The sequence below is a fragment of the Equus asinus genome, chromosome 30 (assembly GCF_041296235.1).
Source record: "Equus asinus isolate D_3611 breed Donkey chromosome 30, EquAss-T2T_v2, whole genome shotgun sequence".
NCBI lineage: Eukaryota > Metazoa > Chordata > Mammalia > Perissodactyla > Equidae > Equus > Equus asinus.
Genome location: NC_091819.1, coordinates 1,676,499 through 1,698,667, shown reverse-complemented (window position 1 = coordinate 1,698,667; position 22,169 = coordinate 1,676,499). Strand labels below are relative to the sequence as shown.

The 22,169-nt window shown below is 55.2% G+C and overlaps 1 long non-coding RNA gene across 1 annotated transcript; it reads right to left on the bottom strand.

Moving 5' to 3' along the window:
* Positions 1–4,486: 4,486 nt before the first annotated feature.
* On the bottom strand, positions 4,487–18,043 carry LOC123282214 (uncharacterized). The gene is made up of 5 exons (XR_011499370.1): positions 17,776–18,043; positions 17,033–17,138; positions 14,775–14,991; positions 10,398–10,534; positions 4,487–5,102 (listed from the first exon to the last, which is right to left on the bottom strand). It is a non-coding gene; the product is annotated as an uncharacterized lncRNA (long non-coding RNA).
* Positions 18,044–22,169: the final 4,126 nt, after the last annotated feature.

The following is a 22,169-nucleotide window of genomic DNA, read 5'->3' as shown; positions in this document are numbered from 1 at the left end:
CAAGCAGTGGATTATTTTGGGGGCACGACAGGCTGCCCGCTTCCCTCCAGGGTTCCCTCTTCCTGACCCCGTGCCAGGCAAGCACTGGGAGCCCCCTGACGGGAGAGAGACGCCACCACCCAGACACCTGCTCCGCGTCCGCGCCCCTGATCCTCACGGTAGCTCCATGACGCTGGCATTGCTCCCCCAATCTTACAGATAAATGAGGCCCACTGTCACACAGCTTGTAGAGGGAAAAGCCACCCCAAGAGTGGACGCCCCAAGGCAGGGTGCCCACGGGGACATCGGGATGTCAGGATGTGTTCTCCCTGGGGGTGAGGGAAGGTTGGGAACGCTCGGGGAGGGAGCTGGAGCTGAGCTCTCCCCAGCCTGGGAGGTGGTGACTGGCGTCTCTCTGTAGAGCCCACCGCCCTGACCTCCTGGGCCCTCCCTCCGCTGGGTGATGCTCGGGGAGCAGGCAGGACGGGAGGCCTCAGCCCAGGGGGAGGGACGTGGCCGTCTGTGGCCCAGATTGTTAATACACCAGGTCTGGGCCCTCCGAGGATGAATGAGACCTGAACACATGGATTGGCTCCAAAACGTGAGATCAGATTACGAATTCAAAACCAGTGAAGGTTTCACGGTTCGGCTTTCACTAAAACGGAGCGTAGAAAGCACACGGCACCGCTTAAATGCGCGCAGCTCTACGAGTCTTCGCGAACCGAACGCGTCGCACCACCAGGACCCGGATCAAGAACGGAGTGTTGCCAGCCCCCAGAGCTCCCCGAAGACCTGCCCGTAACCACCCCACTCCCCAGGGGAACCCTATCCTGACCTCTGACACCACAGGGTGATTCCGCCTGGTTTGCGCTTCCTATCAGTGGAGTCAGTGCGTCTGTTTTGTGTCTGGCTTCCTGAGCTCGTGTCTGTGAGATTTGTCCGTGACCACTGTGTGTCCGGGTCACTGCCGGGTGTCTGTCCGTCAAGTGACCGTGCACAGGGCAGAACACGCTGTTACGTCCCTATCATCGTTGCATCTTTTACAACATTGTGTTTACAACATTTGGAAACCATGTTTATCTTAGTCGTCCACTTCCTGGAAGTTCCCCCGTGTGATGTGATTACCAGGAAATTACAAGGAATGGTAAAGAAATTCGATTCTCTTTGGGATGTGAGTGCATTCAATGTGCAGGCCTGCCAGAGGGCTACGAAGGCCTGCGCTCAGCCATCCCTGGCCGAGAGGGCGGCAGGCCCTTCTGGCCCCTCCGAGGACGGGCCAGTGAGAGTGGGAGGGCCTGGGGCCCAGGAGCAGAGGGTGAGGCCAAACTGGGGGCACCGGGAGCAGCCGGAAGCCGCGGCCAGAGCAACGAATCACGTCCTGGAGGCCGAGTCTTCCAGACCCCAGGCCCAGGCTGCCCGAGTCTACCTGCCCTGGGCCTCGGAGCCGTTTCCTCCCGTCGGCTCTGCAGGTGACGTGGCAGAGGCCCGTTGCCCGCCCTGGAGTCCACGCTGCTCTGGAGATGGTCGGGCATCACTTCTTGGAACACAGTGCGCTCCGGCGCCCAGCATGGCGGAGAAAGCGGGAACAGAGGTTGTTAACAATGGCAGCAGCCTTTTCACTGGAGGGGCCACAAATCACTCTCTATCTTTCAAAGCCTCAGGGCGTTCAGCTTCTGATTTGATCTTTACTTGTCCTGGGGACACAGCAGAGGGCAGAGCATCAACTTGCAATTTCTAGACAAGGAAAGGGAGACACAAAGAGAGAAAGGGACCCGCCCAGAGTCACTAGTGACTTTGTGACAGAACCGATACTGGGACCCAGGCCTCCTCTGTCCCAGCCTCGGGGACCCCGATCCACTCCCGTGAGTGTCTCAGACGTCCCAGCCTCAGAGCACAGTTAGAGAGGCCTGACCCCAAGGTGGCACTGCGCAGAGCTCCATCTCTAGTGACCCAGAAGCTCGTGCCACCTTGAGACCTCCTGAAGTTACACATCTTGTGAGCGGGGCTGCTGTGCAGACAAGCACAACTGGGAAGTTCTGGTTCACGCGCATCAGACCCCATAGAGCTGCCGTGAGGATCGGCTAGTGTGGGGCCAACCCGTTTGGTCGGTTAGAATATGGGGCTAAAGAGACCAGGGTCACAGGGCAAAAAAATGCCTCAATGACCCCACAGACACCCACACACACCCCCTAACTGGTCACCCTGCAGACAACTGCCACCAGTTCAGCAGAATACGAATGTTACCGAGGAGCGTGTCAGCCTCTCGGGGAAGCGGGTCCAAGCTGACGAGCCCCCATGACAGAGGATCGGTAGAGACGTCCCGTATACCATAGGACTTCATGCTCCCGAAGTCCCAAACCCGTTAGTCAACCATTAAGACGTTTCACGACTGGTGAGTTAGTCAAAAAGCACTTCAGGGGCCGGCCTGGTGGTGTAGTGGTTAAGTTCACACGTTCTGCATAGACGGCCCGGGGTTTGCAGGTTCAGATCCTGGATGTGGACCTATATACCGCTCATCAGCCATGGTATGGTGGCATCCCACATACAAAATAGAGGAAGATTGGCACAGATGTTAGCTCAGGGCCCATCTTCCTCAGCAAAAAAAAAAAAAGGCACTTCAGCATTTGTCAAGTGGTTCTAAATCTCTGGCCCTGAAGGCCGCCCCCTCTGCACAAAGCTGTTACAATCCCGCTCTCCACACATCTCAGAAAGGAAACTTGAGCTGGTCTCTAAGGCCAAGGGGTCTACACTGAGCCCACGTGTGTCATTCTGGATCCTCTCAGACTCACGTTCCTGCTTTCTGGGGCCCAGAGTTTTCCCGAAGGACAGCTGGGCTGCGGGGCACAAGTAGAGACTTAGAGAAGAGCCATCACCTGTGACGTGACCGCATATTCGTTACCTTTAATCTCCATATCGATGCCACAAAGTAGGTACGACCACTCCCATCTCACAGATAAGGAAACTGTGGTTCAGAGAGGTTGAGTAACTTGTTCAGGGTCACACAGCTAGTAGGCAACAGACCTGGAATCTGAACCAGGTCTGAGGCCAACGCCCTGCCCTTCCCCGTTCACTACAGCTGCCATCTGGACAGCAGCTGCCAACAGTTAGGTTGACTCCTAAACTGCCCGCTAGTGACTCCATCTTCAGACGGTGGTGCCCCCTCTGAGCCCTCTGTCACCTGGGTCTGAGACTGGGACCAGCCCCTGGGCCCTGGTCCTGTACTGCTTACTTTTTTTTTTTTTTTTTTTGGTGAGGAAGATTGGCCCTGAGCTAAAATCCATGCCCATCTTCCTCTATTTTTTGTATGTGGGACGCTGCCACAATAAGGCTTGATGCTGTGTGTATGTCCGCACCCAGGATCCGAACACATGAACCCCAAGCCACTAAAGTGGAGTGCACAAACCTAACCACTACACCATCGGGCCAGCCCCTTGCTCATTTTTTTTTTTTTAATTCAAGAAATATCTGGATAAAAAAAGTTCTCATCCTCCAGGAAGTCTCTCAAGAGACAAGAATAGAAAGTCAACCCCCAACTCTCACCGGCTCCTCTGAGCTGATGAGAGATTTTCCAGACACCTGGCCAGTCCCGAATCTGAAAGAGGTCGTTTCTTCCCACTCTCCCTCTTTCTCTCCTCCCAGCGCAGAGCTGACCCCGGCTGGGCCCCATGTCTGTCTGGTCAGGGGCCCTCCTGGGGGCACAGCCTCTATTCTTGGCCCCAACAAACCAGAGCTCCCTTAAGGCTGGGATGACTGGCAGGACCGGGGGGAAGCGGGGTTGTGGTCCCAGGGGCTGGAAGGCGGGCTGGCAGGGAACGGGACTCACCATCCAGCATCTGGGACCCACCCCCTGGAGCTGGCCCATGGCAGGGTCACAGACGTCAGGGTTGGGAGCGTCTGCAAAATTGTCCTCGTTGGGTGATTTTCACACGTTTTTCAGCCACAGAGTCCCTTAGGGACGACATCTAACGCGGAAGGCTGAAACACCAACGGTAACACCGAGGCAGCCCCAATGAGGGAGACTTCCTCCCCGGGCGGGGGGCGCGTTCTCAGAACCCCCAGGCTCCAAGGAGCTGGCGGAAAACCTCTGGGCAAGTCCCTCTCCTCGTTTTGCAGGTGAGGAAACCAAGGCCCAGAGAGGGGAAGACACTTGCTCGGGGTCGCCAGGCAGTTCCAGTGGCAAAGGCAGATCTAGGACTTCAGCCTCCTGAACTGCAGGCCGGGCCTTTCTCCGGCTCTGCCCTGGCCTCCTAGCTGCTCCTGTCCCCTCCACAGGGGACCGCGTGTGCCTTCTGGTGTCCCGTGGCACACGCCGGAGCCTCACATAACGCTCGCCCACCCAGGAAACTGTTGGGCCTTTCGTCTCCGTCTGCACTAGCTGGGCCCCTGGAGGGCGGGGATCCGGCAGTGCCAGGCCCGGAGAAGGGGCTGCAGATTGATTTTGTAAAATGAACGAGGACGGAAAGAAGGGAGGCAGGGAAACGAGTAAGAGGACAGGGAAATATTTTCTCGTCTGGAATACTGTGTTATTGGTTTCCAAGATTTGACAAAACATGAGACTCTAAGGTAGGGAGACACACACACACACACATGATCGAGCCTTACACGCGTGCACACATGGCCACAGGGAGGATCTGTGACAGCACAGGGCACCGTGGGGGCAGACCAGAGCCTCGGGAAAGGTCAGTGTCCCTGTGTGACTACGTGGGACGCTCCTTGTAGCCCCAGCATTGGCAATCAGGACGCAGCAGGGACAAACTGATGCCAAGTGCCCGCATTCTAAAGAGTCTAGACTAATTGGGGCCTGACACCAGCCGTCTTTGAGAAAAGATCGGAGAGCTTTTAAGCCGTAAGACTAGGTGAGGTGACCAAGGGAGTGAGCACAGATGGAGAGAGAAGAGGCTCAAAGACGGTGGAGAATCAGCCAAAGGGAACGAGAGCGGCCAGTGAACGGGGTCGGGGGGCACCCAGGAGACGGTGGCGTCCGGAAGCAAGTGAGGGAAGTGTGGCTGGATGCGGGGAGGGACCGGCTGTGTGAAATGATGCTGATGGGGCCACAGGGGACGAGGAATGAGGCTTGGAGGCCGGATGCATGGCTCTTTTCTTCCCTCCTCCTTCGTCTCCTCCTTTTAAGTAAAATTTAGATACAGTGAAATGCACAAATCTGACGTGGACTATTGAATGCATTTTGACAAATGCACGCACCTGTGCGAGCCAAACCCCCATCAAAATATAGAAGGCCACCATCACTGCAGACGCTCTCCCGCCGCTTTTCCCAACCTCCCTTCCCCTGAGAGGCAGCTGCCGCAAGGAGATGCCTCTTTCCTTCCTGGGATTGATAACCCGCGTTCTCTCTTGTTTTCTTGAACAGACTAGCAAGGAGTTTATGTTCAGAAAACCAACTTCTGACCTTTTGAACTTTCTCTAGTGTTTGTTTTCTATTTCGTTAGTTTCTGCTCCTTCTGATTTCCTTTCTTCCACTTACTTTGGGTCTATTTTGCTTTTCTTTTTCGAGATTCATGAAGTGGAAATTTAGGTCATGGATTTCAGACTTTTCAAGCATTTAAAGTTCCCGTTAAGAGCTGTTTCAGCTGCCTGAGTTTTGACATACTCTCTTTTCATTATCAGCTAGTTAAAAATATTTTCTATATTCTCTTGTAATTTGTTATATTTTTTGTTCGTTTGTTTGTTTGTTTGTTTGTTTTGGTGAGGAAGATTGGCCCTGAACTAACACCTGTGCCAATGTTCCTTTATTTTGTATGTGGGATGACACCACAGCATGGCTGACAAGCACCCAGGATACTAACCTGTGAACCCCGGGCCACTGAAGCAGAGCGCACAAACTTAACCACTACGCCACCGGGCCAGCCCCTCTTGTGATTTTCTTTTGAGTCATGTGTTACTTAATTTCAAACATTTTGGAGTTTCTAGATACTTCTTTTTTTTTTTTTAATTTCTAACAATTCCATTCCACTCAGAGAACATATCTGTATAATTTCAATCCCTTTAACTATATTTGCAATTTGTTTCATGGCCCAGCACAGTCTTAGTGACTTACCATGCACACTTGAAAAATACATATATTCTGCATTTGTTGAATGTACATAGACATTTTTCATTATATCTTCCTGACAAATGGACCCTTTTGTCACTTGGACATGTCCTTCTCTGTTTTTGTTAATATTCTTTGCTTCAAAGTCTACTTTATTTGGTATTCACATAGCCTCAGCTCTCTTCTTATGGTTCATGTTTGCATTCCATATCATTTTCCCATCTTACTGCTTTCGACCTGTCTGTGTCTTTATATTTAACACGTGCCTCTTGTAGACAGCAAGTAGGACTCACTCTGATTTATTCTGACAATCTGTGCATTTTAAGTGGAGTGTTTAATGAATTTATGTTTAAGGTATTATTGTTGGCTTGAATTTAAATCTACCATTTCACTATTGTTTTCTGATCGCTGATCTCTTTTTGGTCCTCTGTTTCTCCTTTCCTTCCTTCTTTTGGGTTAATTAAATATTTCTCAGAATTCCATTTTAATTTATCAATTAGCTTTCAGCTATTCCTTTTCACATCTTTTTGTGATTGCTCTAGAGATTACGGGATACGTCCTTAAATAGTCAGTCTGCTTAGAGTTCATATGGGGCCATTCAGGTAAAATGTGAGAATCTTGCAACCATATAGGCTCATTTGCCAGCCCCTTCCCTTTATGCTATATTTGGTATATGTGTTATACCTATATATTGTAAAACCCACAATAAAATGTTATGATCTTTGCTTTAAATGCCATATGTATTTGGAAGAAATTAAGAGGAAAATAGTCATTAATATTTACCATTTCTGGTGCTTTTCATTTCTTCCAAAGATTCAAGTTTCTATCTAATATTATTCCCTTTCATCTGAAGAACTTCCTTTAGTGTGTCTCCTTGGGCAGGTCTGATGGTGAGGAATGCTCTCATTTTACAGTTATCTTTAAATGTCTTCACCTTCATTCTTCAAGGATTATTTCTCTGGATATAGAATTCTACTCGATGTGTCTTTTTCTTTCTTCGCTTTAAGGATGCTGTTCCACTGTCTTCTGGCCTCCATCAGGTCTGATAAGAATTTAGCAGTTGCTCATGTCTTTGTTCCCCTGTGTGCTTTGTGTCATTTTTCTCTGCCTGCTTTCCAGGTTTTCTCTCATCTTTGGCCTTTGACAGTTTGACTATAATGTGATTTTCTTCGCGTATATCTTGCTTGGTATTTGCTGAGCCTCTTGGATCTATACATTACATCTTTCACCATGTTTGGGGAAATTTGGGCCATTATTTCTTCAATTATTTTTATGTTTGCATTTTCTGTCTCCTCTCTTGGTGGGACTCCAATTACACATTTGTTAGACATTTTGATAGTTTCCCACAGACCATCGAGTGTCTGCTTATTTTTATTCCTTTTTTTCAGATTAGTTTGTTTCTGTGGATTGGTCTTCAGTCCATGACACTTTGTTCTGTTGTTGTAAATGTGCTGTTGAACTCATCCAGTGAATTTTTATTTTACATACTGTATGCTTTGGTTTCAGAATTTCCATTTGGTTCTACTTAATGTTCTGTATTTCTTTCATAAGATTTCCCATTTATTCATTCATTATAAATATAGTTTTCTTTACATCTCTGCTCAAAGTTATAATCTCCTCTTTAAAATCTTTGTCTACTAACTGCAGCATCTAAGACATTTCATGATCAGTCTCCATTTATTGCCTTTTCTTGCAAGTATGGGTCACATTTTCTTATTTCCTATTTTGTTGGTAAATCTGGCTTGCATCCTGGACATTATGTACATTGTGTAGCTTCTGGATTCTGTTACATTCCTCGGAAGAATATTGTTTGTTTCTTTGTTTTTTGAGCAGGCAGTTAGCTGGCTGAACTCAAACTTCCTTTTTGGTGAGCAGCAGTGAAATCTCTGTTCAGTCCATTTAGTTTTAGTTGGTCTGCTTGAATTTTTCTCCATGCATAACAGTTCAAGAGTCAGTCAGAGATATGGGCAAAGCTTATATGCAGAATTAGAAGAACTCCCTCTCTTTTCTAAAATTCCCCTCCTGCACTTTCCAGCTGCCTCAAACTCTCACCTCTAACCCTTCAACTCAGTGAGACTGTGAGTTTCTGTTTGAGGCTTAGACGGTCTGCATGGAGCCAATTGCAGCCTGCCCTTGGGTGGAAAGCTATAAAAATAGAAAACCAACTCAATGCAATTTTATTCTTCTGAGTGTCAACTCCCTCAGCTTCTGACTGCTTTTAGCCACTCTTCAATCCCTTCAGGAAGTGGTCACTGTCCATATTTTGTGGACACTTTATAGTTATTACCTGCAGGAAAGATGATCTGATAGGGGTAATTCCACCACTACTGGAAATGGAACCTCCTGACCATCAAATTTAGTGACATCAAAGTCATTGGTGCCTTGACAAGAGTAATTTTGGTGAAGCGGTAGAAGCAGAAACTTGGGGGCTGGCCCCGTGGCCGAGTGGTTAAGTTCGCGCGCTCCGCTGCAGGCAGCCCAGTGTTTCGTTGGTTCGAATCCTGGGCGTGGACATGGCACTGCTCATCAAGCCACACTGAGGCAGCGTCCCACATGCCACAACTAGAAGGACCCACAACAAAGAATATACAACTATGTACCTGGGGGCTTTGGGGAGAAAAAGGAAAAAAATAAAATCTTTAGAAAAAAAAAAAAGCAGAAACTTGGCTAGAGTGGGCTCAAGAGAAAATGGGAGCAATGGAATTATAGAGAGTGAGTAGTGACAGTTTTCTGAGAAGTTCTGGTGTAAAGGGAAAGAGAGAAATGGGGCGGTTTCCGGAGGTGGATGTAGCATTGGGAGAGGGTGAAAGCATGTTTTATATGCTGACGAGAATAATCCAGCAGAGAAGGAGACACTGATGATCTGGGGAGAATTGCTGGAGTGGTGTTCTTGCATCGATGAGAGAGGACAGAATGTGCCTAAGCGGAGATGTCGGCCTTGGTGGGTGTGAACATTTCGTCTCCTGCCCCAGAGGCAGGTGGGTGGGCAGGCACGGTGAAGCGAGCTTGTCGGGGTCACCTTTGTTTTCCTCCACGTTCTCAGTGAGATGGGAAGCCCAGTTATCACCCGAGAATGAGGATAGAGGAGGGCGTGTTAGATGCTTGGAAGAGGGGAGAAGGCGTGAAGTCGCTTTCTAGGAAAAGTAAGAAAACTGAAGAACCAGGGATGCAGGAGTGCGGGCAGCACTGAGGGCCCCCTTGAGGTTGGTGGTCGTGAACGTAAAGGGAAGCCAGTCAGCAGGGGCACGATCTTCTCCACCCAGGTTTTGCTGGCACACAGGTGCAGGTATAGCGTAGGTGACGAGGACGTGACCAGCGGTTTGTGCAGGCAGGTCCAACGAGGCCAGAGAGAAGTCAGGGAGTTAAGGATGCATGTGAGGGAGGGATCATAGGGGGACCGCGGGCTTTAACCCGGGTGAGGAGCGAGAGGACGTGAGAGGATGGAGAGCTGATTAAAATGGAGGTGATGGAATGAACGGGCTGCAGGATCTAAAGAATTATTAGAGTCAGGACACTTGAAGGGCTGAGCTGTAAGTTAGGAAGAGGTCACAGAGAGTGTGTTGTTTGAAACTGAAAATACGGAGAAAATATCATTCTTGGTAACAAGAAGCTTAGCTGACCGTGGGCGTGAATGGCTGAGACAGGATAGAAGACAAAATCGTTGGAGGAGAGGAGATCAAGGAACCAAGAGGCCAGGATATTGGAAGGATCATGCTCGTGGGCGTTGAAATCACCGAGAATGAAAACAGAAGTAACATTGAGAAGGTGACGGCAGACTGGAGCCGAAGTTCTTCCGGGAAAGAGGGGGTGGCCTGGGGATCTAGAAGTGACAGCAACTGGGGGGCAGTGATGGCGACGGCGTAGTGTGATGACACAGGACATTTCTTCAGCTGAACTGCAGTAAGGCTCCCGGGCAGCACTAAACTTTCTTGTCCCCCCTGCCCCAGCCTCCCCCTGCAGTAGTTTCCTGCAGGCCCCAAGCACCTGCTGGGGACGGGGACAAGCTCCCCTCCATTTCCCAAATGTGGCCAAGAGCCAGCCGCTGCTGGAGTTCAGAGCGAGAGGGGCTCCACACTTGGCGTCCGGGGGTCTGAGCCCTGTGGACCCACGTGTCCGGCTGGTGGTCACACAGACTCACAGCGAGGCTGAACTGTGGGCGGAGGCCGGTGCGGGCAGCCCCACACACATGCCTCACCATCGGCCCGCGGGGTTATCTTGAGAGGGGAGCTGCAAAGGTTGGTAGAGACGTCGGGGATGGAGCGAGAGATGCGGGAGTGAGAGAGGGAGGCCGAGGAGAGGGTCTGGGTCCTTGTGTGCGCCTCTGCTGCTCATTCAGGGGAAACTGAGGCACCAAGAGGGGAGAACTCACGTAGCAAGCTTCAGACCTCTTGTGGCTGCCCTCGGAGCTTCTCGCCGGCTTCCCAGCATGGCCCTGGGCCTTCCCTTCTGCTCAGGGCTCCGTGATGTTTAAAACAAGCCTGAGCCACACAGAGGGTGGTTTGTTTGCTTTTGAGAAACAAAAAACAAAGATTATTGAAATCGCCACCCAACCAGTCACCCAAGCAAGAAACTCTGGCCTCCCCTTTAAAACCTCCTGTCCCCCCCAGGCGCCACGGCGGACCTCTCTGCAATGTCACCTCACCTCCATCCTCACTGTCTTAACCTGGGCCACCTTCTAGCCTGGCCTCGGCCACGGCAGGATGCGGGCGTCTCCAGCTGGCCCCTCCTCCTCCTGTTCCCCAGCCACCTCCCAGCCTCCCGAGCGTGCCACCACCTGAGCCATCGCTGAAAACAATGCTGATCGCAGCCTTTCTCAGCCTAAACCATCTGCCGGCTCCCAATTTCCTGGAGCTAGAATCCTTAGGGGTCACCCAAGGCTCTCCTGGGCTGGCCCAGTCCACCCTCTGTCCCCTTCCTGCGCACCCCACCCATGCTAGGCGTCTCCCCAAGACGCAGTGCCCGTTTAACCCGGCTGTGACTGGTGTGTCAGAGCGTTCCCTCTGCCTGGTGTGTCCTTCCCCAGCTATGCCCGTCCAAACCCCATCCGTCCTTCCCTCTGAGAGACCCTCACGCTTACACCCGCACAGAGGCCACGATCGGGTCCTGACCTGCGGGCGTGTCTACCTCACCCCTGTGGGATGTGGGGGTTCCTTGTGGGCGGGAACAGCGACTTACTCGTTCTCCCGTCCCTTCTCAACACCCAACAGGGGGTCCAGCACAGAGCGTGCACTCAACACTCGTGTACATGGGATTCAAGGTGACTCTGGGTCTAGAGTCACAGAATCTCGTGTTGAGCTAATCTTAAGAGACTTCCCTGCCTCCCTCCCCACCAGCTGACTCTGAAGGCCAGTGACCACAGCCTCCAGGCCGGCCAAGCAGGCCCTTGGAGCCCCTCCAGGGAAGGACAACTTGAAGCTGTCCTGGCTGTTAGACACGTCTAACATCTCTGATCTGCTCCAGCCTCTGGGTCCCTATAGCTCCACTCCCCGGCCCTCGTCTTTGCCATCTGGGGCCCTGGAGAACAGGCCCATCTCTTTTCCCCAGGACAGTCCTTCCAAGGACTGACCACAGCCATCCCGTGGCCCCGAGCGTCCTCAGATCCAGGCGAGACCTTCTCAGTGTCTTTCCCTTTCCTTATAGCGCAGGCTGCAATGCCCCTCCCACTGCCTCGGCCACCCTTCTGCAACCACGTCTCAGGCTGTCATCGTCCCTCTTAAGAACGGAGCTCTGAATGGGGCCTCACACCAGACGTGGCTGATGGCACCGAGTACAGAAGGACTGGAACCTCGCAAACTTGGGCCATCCTTTGCTAGCCTGCCCTGTCCTCCAGGCCTGGAAATCTCTGGGTTCCTGGCATCTCCGAGCTCCCGTTCCTTTGAAACTTATGCAAAGGTCTTTTTTGACTGGGTGGGGCCCCAGACGTGTGGCGGGTCCTACTCTGCGACCTCCTCAGGGAGCTGGGTCTCGTAGGAGCAAGGAAACAGAGCACGCGTGTGGGTATTTGGAAATGGAATTCTCCAGTGTGGATGGACCCAGCTGTGGGATGAATCCATTCTCAGGTAAGTCATTTTTGGCTGGGGAAGCAGCCCAGAAGCCATAAAAAATGACATCTCAATACCATTGTCAGGAAATCCCAGCTCTGCCAGGAGTCGATGTCTGGCCTTGGGAAAGGCTTCCCACCGGTTTCCTTTCTGCTAACATGGGGTGTTGGGGTCTGGTCCAGTCCGGCCACTCTGTGCTGACATCTGATGATTCTCCGAGCAGCAGGACTCTCAGAGTCTCCTTTTCCCAAGCCCACAGGCTCCCCGGATCTCCATTAGCTCCAGCCTCAGCCCCAGCCCACCCAGCGCCCCGGCCAGGGCTGGGAGCCCACAGTCTGGCATTCCTGCATGCATTCCCACACCACACTGTGCCCGTGGCGAGAGGCAGGGGGCCGAAGAAGCTGGTGAGTCAGGCTGTCAGAACCGGCCCTGCCAGTTCCACCTTCCATCTAACCACAGAGTCAGCACAAGCCCAGGCTAGGGTTTGGCTGGAAACCTCCTCCAGCGGCTGCCACACTCCCTGCAGGTGGACAAGGCACGGGGTTTCCTGCAGACGCCCGGGACAGCTGCTGGATCTGCTGGGGTGCCTCTTCCCCACCCATCCCTTTCCGGGTGGGGATCACACCCTGTTTTACAAAGGCCATCAGGACACAGGGATACCAGCCCTGGGACTCCATGTGGATTTTGGAGGTTCAAAATGGAAGCTGCTGAGGCCCACCTGCCCACGGCCCCTGGGTGAGGTGACGCTGGGCACCCCACACGGCCACTGTCCAGAAGGGCTTTGGAAGAGCAGCTCCAGCAGCCCCCCTTCCAACACCACCACACTCAGCTTCTCCCCTCAGAAAAGGGCTCCTTAGCACCAGGGAGCCACACATGAAAGTCTTAGCAGCTGACGTATCTGTGTGTGTGTGAGTGTGTCAGCAGAAGGGAATCAGAGGAGCATTTCCCAGTTATCCCCACAGGATGTTCACAGGTGCTAAGTGACAAAGGATGTCTAAGTTTTGGAAACTCTGGGCTAAATGAGGTTGAACAGCTGGTTTTCTTTTTTCTTTTTTTTTTTCTTTTTTGAGGAAGATTGGCCCTGAGCTAACATCCATGCCCATCTTCCTCTACTTTATATGTGGGACGCCTGCCACAGCATGGCTTGATGAGCGGTGTGTAGGTCCACGCCCGGGATCCCAACCAGCGAACCCCGGGCCGCCGGAGTGGAACGTGCAAACTTAACTGCTGGGCCACTGGGCCGGTCTCAACCAGCTGGTTTTCTTGACTTGTGATTCCCGAAGCTTTAACGTGCTAACGTGCATTGCAGCAGAGAGAGGAAGAGAGGGGAGAGGGGTGACATGAAGACCCCCCCAACACAGAACCCCAGCGTTGCAGAGAGCCCGTCTGGGCAACACTCAGGTGTTGAAGCTTAGTTTCGAAGGCAGATTCTGGAATCCCAGGCAGGGACCCTCCTGGAACAGGGCAGACCAGAACGGCGTGGCCTGGGACAGCCCACTGTCTCTGCTGACCAAGTCGCACAGTGAGGGCTTCCGGGGGAGTTCTCGCTTGTCCAGCTCCCGTCAGCTGGAGAGGCTGTTACGAATGTGGGGATCAGGTTGGAAGACGGGAGCGGGGTCTGCTTCATCACCCACAGAATTTGAAATGCTCTCTCTGCTGTGCCCCGTCAGCCTGTTACCAGCTGACCCAGAATCTCCATCTTTTGAGGGACTGGACTACAAGGGTAACCTAACGTGATAATTCTCAGGTGTCGTGTCCGTGTGGACCCCTGGGGACCCCCTTGTTAAGATCCTGCATTTCCGCAAGCTCCCAGGTCGTGCCGTTGCTGCCACTTGTGGAACACTCTCCGAATAGTGAGGTCCCACCAATCCAGGAAGGCTTCCTGGAAGAGCAGACCTACAAGAGAGAGAAGAGACTGAAGGGAAGAGATACGAGAGAGCCAAGCTGGGGCTGCAGAAGAATAAGAAAGTGGGGAGAGACTAGGAAAGGGAGGCGGTGTTGGGGGATGGTGGGAACGAGGAAGCCAGCGTGGTCAGGGGCCCAGATTTCAAGGTCAGGTACGAGGAGGTGCAGAGAAGAGCTGGAAGACGTCGTCAAGGTGGAGGGCTGGCAGAGTCTCCCACGGGCTGCACAAGCGAGGTTGACAGTAATCTGGTGAGGCCCCGGGGACCACACCCAGGGCGAGCCCTAGTTCTGAAGAAGAGTGGTGTGGCAACCTGGGGCTCCTTGTCGCTCCACTCTCCAGAGGAAACCTCGACGTCCTGGAAGGAGTGGGGTGTCGTCGGCACTTTCCCCTGGCCTCCCCTCGCCGGCGGCTGCAGGGCGAGGCGGGGTGGGCTGACTCACTGGGCCGGGTCCATCTTCGCATGAGCAGTGGTCCCAGGCTCGGCTCAGGGAAGGAGGGGCCCTGCCAGGGCCAGCCCTATGCCCCGGGCGTGGGAGGAGAGGGACCTAAACTGGAGGAATCTGAGGGGACGCAGGAGGAGGGCGGCATCACGGGGAGGGAAAAGGTCGAGGGGACCAGACTGGGAGGGGAGCCTTTCTATCGGCTCTCTATCCCGGAGACACCAGCAAACACACACCCCACGGCGTGGCAGCCAGTGTTCTGAGCACTTGCATTTAGATCAGCCCATTTCATCTCACCACAGCCCAACGAGGTTAGCATCATCCCCATTTTCCAGATGAAGAAACTGAGGCACACTCACTTGGCCCAGAGTCCCCCACGCCCTCTGCTCGCCTTTCCAAGAGGCAAGATTATCTCCAGCCCTTTTAGAAACTGTCCAGCGCAACTGCCACTCCCTGGGGATAAACGCCATTCATTCATTCAGCGAGCAGGTACTGAGTGCCCCCGTGTGCCGGTCCCTCTCTGGGTGCTGGGGGTTCAGCAGGGAACGAAGCAGACAGATCCTGGACCTCCTGGAGCTTGCAGTGAAGCGGAAAGAGACAGAAAAAAACAAGATAGATAAAAACATAAAAGACAGTGAAAACACTAATGGAGAAAAATAAAGGAGCCGAGGGGCCAGAAGTGCAGGGAGAGGGGAGGGCACCCCGCAGGGGGTGGAGGAAGGACCTGTGGAGGGCAGGTTGGACGGTGACGTGCTCATTTGCTCTGGGGAAGCCCTTCCCGGCTAGACAGGGGTTCTGCTAAAGCTTCCCAAATTTTCGGACATTTTTGCTTCTTTCAGCAGTCACCTTCTAGTTATTAAACCTCTATCTAGTCCACTTCAACTTCCAGCCTCACCTTCAGATCGCAGTTCCCTCCCTCCTTGTGCCCAGTGGGCTCCACCTGGATGGTGGGGGGCTCCCTTCTCAGGCCCCTTTTCCACGAGGCTCCTCTAGGTGTCCCATCCCCTGTGAAGAGGCCCCTCTGTCAGCTCAGAGGCTGTCAGAGGAGGCCTCAGGAGGCCTGCGGGGAGGAGACAGTCCCAAAGAGCAGACTCTGGCACCGGTGGTCTCCAGCCAGGCTCACCAGACCTGCAGATGTGACGCGCCCACCTCTCTTGAGGGCACTAAACTGTCCCCAGAGGGCCCACGTCGTACACCCAGGCCCCTCTTATAGATCTCCACGGTGAAGCCCCCCAACCTGCCTGCTCCTGCCCCAAGGGGAGGGGCAGTTACTCTGAGCCTTTCCAGGACTTACAGTAACCCCGTCCCTATTCTGTCACCTCCGGGAAAAGCCAGGCCTCCCCTAACCTTGGCGGCCGAGGCTCTGGTCAGCAGCCTGCCCCCATTTCTTCCTGCCCCACGTTTGCTGGGGCGCCAGGAGGGCCTTGAGCCCCACCCCAGCCCCACCGCCAAGCTCCGTCGGCCCCCCCACAACCCAGAAGCAGTCACCCCCAGATGCCCCTGGGGTGTGGGAGCACACACACAGGTGATGTGGTCTCCCCTCTGGAGGATGCCCTGGGTAGAGGCCTCATGGGCCCTGGATTATGCCTCGGGAGCCATGTGGCAGGAATCAGGGGTCGCAGGTGCCCCGAGTGTGGCCTAGAGCAGCACTGTTGAGAGCCGAGGCGCTGCTTCCAGCCCAGGATGACGTGAGGAGTTTGGAGAATGCAGACCGGCTCCATCACCAAGTGACTGCAGAGTCCGCTGGTTTTGGGGGCTTTTTTCGTAGAAAGACTTTCCTGATGGTGGAAGCAGGGCATAGACTCATCTCCTGTGCAAATGCCTCATCTCACTGTGAGGGTCTGGTTTAGAGCGGGCGGGGTCTGGGAGTGCATGGCCCTTGGGCCTGCAGACTCCTGTCCCAGGGGAGGGAAGCAGCCAGAGACAAGCCAGCGGGCCTTTAGGACGGGGGCCCATTAAGCCTCAGCTGCGGACTCAGCCAGCACACCTCCCTGGCTCATCTGCCACCTCCCCCTGCCCCACTCTTTCACTCCCGGGTCACCCCGAGCTCCCCTCTGCTCCCAACCTCTTGCCTGTCTTCCCTGGCCTGACCCTGCTAATTCCGTAGGTGTCAGCTCAGTGATGGCTCCCCCACGGAAGCAGTCCCTCACCCACCCCCCCCACTTAAATTGTGTCCACCCCCTTATTCTCTCTCACTGCAAGCTGCTCTTCTCCTTGGAATTTCTCTTACAACCTGAAACACACATGTCTGCGTGTGTCTACCTGCATCTATAGCTGTCTATCTACCCATCAGCTTAATGTCTGTCTACTGTCTCGCTCCCCCCGTCTGTGAGCGTGGGGAGCTGTCTCCATCTGTGCCAGTTATAACACAGATAACCCATGAGACCCCCCCATAGCGTGTGCGCCCAAGAGATGAGTGTTGGGTTTACGGATGAGCCCTTGCACGAAAGCATCGGTGATCAAGCGGGCTCACTGCTTGCACTGATGTCACGGGAGTGCGGCAAACAGCGGAGTCTTTCAAGATCAAAGGGGATCTCTGTCTAGTTTCCATTGTTCTGTTTTGGTTGACGGGGCTTTGTCAATATTTGATACCCAAGTGATCAAATCCCATACGTACCAGCTCCAGCGAATGAGAACGCTTCCCTCCTTCTCTCTTTCAGCATGCACGGAGGGCCCTGGGGCCGGGGGATGAGCAGCCAGGCTCAGTCCCGGGAGCACCCAGTCTAGATGGGAAAGACCAGGAGATGCCCGCATCTGAGTGGGTGAGGCCCAGGCTAACCAGCCCGTCATCTCATCTGAGCCAGGAGCCGCCCGAGATCCTACCCTCCTCACCCTGGGCTGCCCCTCTGAGGGACCACAGGTTTGCCACAGACAGCCCTGAACGTCACTTCATACAAGCTCTTCTACGACAAGGGTTGACGCACGCACGCTTCGCGTTAGACAGGCAGAAATTATTCAAATACTTGTTGGCTAAAATGCAGAAGCAATTTCTTTAAAACATGCTTTTCTTTGTTTCTATCAGATATCCAATTTAATTTGGTAGAAAACGTGCTGCACAAATAGTTAAAAAAAAAAAAAATCAGAATCGGAATCAGAATAACCAGGGTTCTGCCCTGTGTGACCTCAGATGAGCCTCCTGACCTCTCTGAGCCTCAGTTTCCTCGAGTATAAAATGGAGTTATTTAAGTAGGCCCTACCTTTACATGGCACTGTAATTAGAGTGTGTGTAAATTGCACAGCATACAGTAGGTGCCTAATATGTGCAGGCTAGTACCGTCTATTAGTATTACCATAAAGCTGGCTTGTAAGTTACTAAGTTATGCCCAGTCTCTGCAGCAGAGTCTACTGCTCCCCACTCACCTGGGCCCTAGGAGGTGGGAGATGAGGCCAGAGGGGTCTCCGTGTCTAGTTCAGAGGGAAAAACTGCTTGTCCACTACCCGCAAGCAGACATGAGTGACCTCCGCACTTTATCCTCACCACCAGGCTGCCCCGCCCACCCCAGGCAGCCGCCTCCTTCGGGGGAATTGGCAGGGTGGGGCGGGTGGGGAGAGGAGAGAGGTGAGGCAGCCCATGCTGAACAGGTCTGCCTGGCCCCGTCTGCAAGGCCAGTGCGACCTCAGCAGGATCGCAGCCTGAGCGGCCTGGGAACTGCACCACCTCCCCGCCCGGCCCTCCTCTTTCCTGAAGAGCAGCCCCAGCCCCGCCTGCCCACCTCCCTCCAGTCTGCAGAGCCCAGGCCTGACTTTCCTGGGAAACTGCTCTGGGATTGGGGTGTGCTGACGGGGCGGCTGGTGTGGCCGGGGCAGGTGCCAGTGCAGGGCTGCAGGGCGGGGCTAGCTGCAGGGGCCTGCGAGCTTAGCACAGGTGTGGAAACGTTTTTCTCCTGAGTCTTCAATTGGAGCAATTTGAAGTCCTGTAGCTGTTGGGGGGGGGGGGGGTGGCTGAGAACCAGGGCTGAGCAGGAGGGCGGGCCTGAGGCTCGGTAACCGTGCCAGGGAGGGAGGGAGGGCATGGCTGGACACCCAGACCTGGTTTCTGTGAATCCCAAGCCCCAAGTGGATGGGCCTTCAGGGTGGGAGTCTCCAGGCAGCATGGGGGGCTTTGACCAAGGAAGGCACAGAGTGGTACAGAGTGGAAGATTTATTTTTGGGAAACAAAACCAGCCAGCTCACCTGCGGGACAGAAAGATCGCAGGTGGACTGTGCCAGGCCCCTGGAGCATCCTGCCTCTCAGCCACAGCCAGGTCAGCCACACTGCTGGCACTGCGGCCGAGCCCCTGCCCACCTGGGGTTCACTCTCTGCAGAGTTGGGAGTGACCCACTGGCAAAGCAAGGACAGGGGCTTCCGTGATCCACAGGGCGCCCCCACACCTTGGTCATGAGAACGGGCTGTAACCACCCCGGAGAAGGAGGGGGCTGCCTGACTGTGCTCCTCCACTCTGGGCGAGGCCCCCTCGAAAAGCCCCGTCTGCTGTCCCTTGCAGAGCCACCTCCAGGCTGGCCTCCCCGTGCTGGACTTGGCCCATCCCCTCTCTGGCCACGGGGCGTCCTGGTGGTCAGGAAGGCCAGCCTCTCGGGCTGAAGGGCACAGGGCAGAGAGCCTGCTGGGAGGGGCTGCCCTGTCCCCGGGGTACACAGGGGGCGGGAGGGAGCAGAGCCAATCCCCTGAACTTGCGCCTTGTGCCCTGAGCCCTGGGCCCACCTCCGGCTGCTCATAGGGGGCTCCGACTCTGGTGCAGGCACCACAGTTTGGGAGATTTGGGTGCTCCTCAATCAACAAATCCCTCGTGCTGGAAAGAGTCCTCACTCTGGCGTCAGAGACCTGGGCTCGAATCCATGCTTCGCCACTTACAAATGAAAGGCCCTCGGCACGTTGCTCAAACCTTAGAACCTCAGTTTCCTCATCTGCAACATGGGGATGTGAGCTGGGGTCTGCGGGCGGTTGGCCCAAGAGAACCTGGGAAAGCAGCCAGCACAGGGCCTGCCACGGGGGCCAGAGGGGGGGACGCAGGGGCACGTCGCAAACGAGGAGCAGCGAGTTCACCCCTATCGGCAGCGTTTTCTGCCAGTTCCCACTCTGCCTTCCTCCTTGAAGGGCTGACTGGCAGGCTGGACTTCCAGGGGGAAACCAAGTCTAGAGGGGCCAGTGCCCACAGCCACTCTGCAGGGATGTGGACTCTGGCCTGGTCTGCCCTGCGCTTCCAGCCAGCCCCCACCCCCTGCCTGGGCCAGTCAGAGACCCTGGCCCTGGGGCCTGCCCCCGAGCCCAGCTGTTGAGGAGAGCCACCAGCCCCACCCCAGGGCGGGGCCTGCCCCAGCCTTTCCAGAAACCTGGCTGCAGTGTTGGGGTGGAGCACCCCCCGGGAGCCAGTCTGCCACCTCCTCCGGCAGTGGCACCCACCTGGGCCAGCTGCCCGGAGAGACAGTCAGAAGCCCCCAGCGGTCCGGTCAGGCAGCAGCCCTGACCCTGGAACCCAGGGAGAAGAGAGGCTCCTGGGGGCTCTATAAACCCCCCAACAGGAGGGGCCAGCCAGGAAGCAGCACTGGTGACCCGGCTTCCCCGACCTCGAGGCCTTGGGGGGGGCTGGTAACACATTACAATGAAAAGAGCACTAATAGCAGCCACTGTTTGTTACACACTTGCGCGGCTAGTGCACAGCGTTTCATTTAATCTTCCTGATGAGCCCCGTCTTTCAGAGAAGGACCTTGAGCACAGGAAGGGAGGGACGCTGCCCAGAGTCGCAGGTTTGGATGTGACAGGGCCAGACCCCGATGGGAGGAAGCCAGAGTGGAGATTCAGAACAGAGGGCTCCAGCTGGAGAGCTGGGCCCCCAGGGAGCCCACTGCCCCCCTCAGCTCTCCCGTCTCCAAAGTGGGTACAATATGAACGCGCTTTGCCCATCACAAGCACTGGTTTGCAGAGAAAATCGGACGGCAGCTGGAGACAGGGCCTCCCTCTGTCTGACTCCGGCCGACCAGAGTGTGGAGGTCATACCCCACCAAAGGTATGGGGGTACCCAGGGTGCCAAGAGATGTGAGGCCAGGGGTGCCCGAAGCAGCGTGAGATGGGGACCAGGCGGAGGGTGAAGCCCGGAGTGTGTAGGGGACGGTGGGCGGGCGCAGCACGGGCCAGAGTGTCTGGGGGCATAAGTGCCCCCACTGCAGCCTCTCCCAGCTCCGAGTGGTCAGGAGGCCTGGGCTGGCCCGTGGCCATCCCTGCACCTGCAGTGTGAGCAAGCACAAGAGAGGGGCATGTGATGAAGAACTGAGGAGGGGGCGTGCCTGCCTCTGGCACATCGCTGCCCGTGAATCCATGCCTGTGTGACTGCGTCCGTGGTTCCTCTGGTCCCTACGAAGCCCATGGAGAGAGTACAGGACTACTCAGCCTGAAGCCCATGCCCTTGCTGGTTGGCCTCGGAAGGCGCCCTGCCCGGCCTGATGGCCCAGCTATGCCCCCGTACTCTGGCACCAGCTGGCTCTCTCTGTGGTGAGTGGACAGGACTGGGCCACCTGCCCAGACTCTTCACTGATGGACAAATGCTTGGAGCTCCGTGCACACCAGGGCTCCCGCCCAGGGGCAGCACTCGGGCCCACCTGCTGTGTTCCCCCTAAGGTGCCAGCATGGAGACCTGGCCCGCATGCCAGAGTCAGAGCACGGTCCGCACTGCCTGGGGACAGTGTCTGGGGCACTCAACAGCTCACTCCTGAACACCAGATGACCTCAGGAGAAAAGAGGTGAGTGGGACCTGCGCTCAGGGCAGCTCAGAGTGGGCCACCCAGGGCATCCTTTAAGAGCATACGGGTCTTGAAGGAGAGACCCCGTGTCCTAGGGCTCAGGGCTGATCACGGGGCTGGTCCTGCTGGGAGAGGAGGCACAGGAGATGGGACCCAAGACCCCGCCCAGGTTCCTCTTGCTCCTCCGAGCAGACGCTGAGACACAGGAGGTGGAGCCCCCACTGGCACTTCATGGTGTTTGGGAAATTCTGGTGTCCGGGTCCTGGACTCGCTGCCCCTCCCGTGGGTGGCAGGTGAGGGTGAGGCTGTGGTGCCCCGTCACGGGGAGAGGGGCTGGGGCACTGACTCAGCTGCAAAGTGGGGAGAGTGGGGCTGGGGCCACGCCCAGGAGCTGCCGGTGGATCTCCCAGAGGCAATGGTGAGCGCCCTCTGTGGGCCCAAGGCCCTGTCTCCTGCCTCCCTGTCCTCTCAGACGCGTGCAGAGGGGGCCTCCTTGTCCCCCAGCAGGAGACCTGGCATTCTTTGGTAACTGTGCCTCTTCAAACACCAGGTGCCTCATGCTTCCAGGGCTTTGGGTGTGCTGTTCCCTCTTCCCTTCCTTGCTCTTGTCTTTCACTGTCCCCTCCTCACTCTCTGGGACTCGGGGGGGTGGGGGACACCTTTTCCTCCAGAAAGCCCTCCTGCCTGCCAAGGCCAGGTGGGTGCCCCTGGTCCCTGCTTCCTCCCCACCCTGCACCCGCCTGCTGTCCCCCTGAGCTGGAATCTTCTGCTGCTGAGGAAAGAGGTGCCACCTAGATCGCAGCGTCCCCTGCACCTGGCACAGCGCCCAGAGTGCATTTGGTCCTTGGGAGGTATTTATTGAATGAATGAGTGAGAGAATAAGAAATGAGGCCGAGAGCCCAGGCTAAGCCCATCCCCGCTGCCCAGGGGCGATATCCTTCTCGTCTCCGTGTGACCAGCATCTCTCACAGAGCCTGGCGCACGGCACGGGATGAACAGGACTATACTGTTTCTCGGGA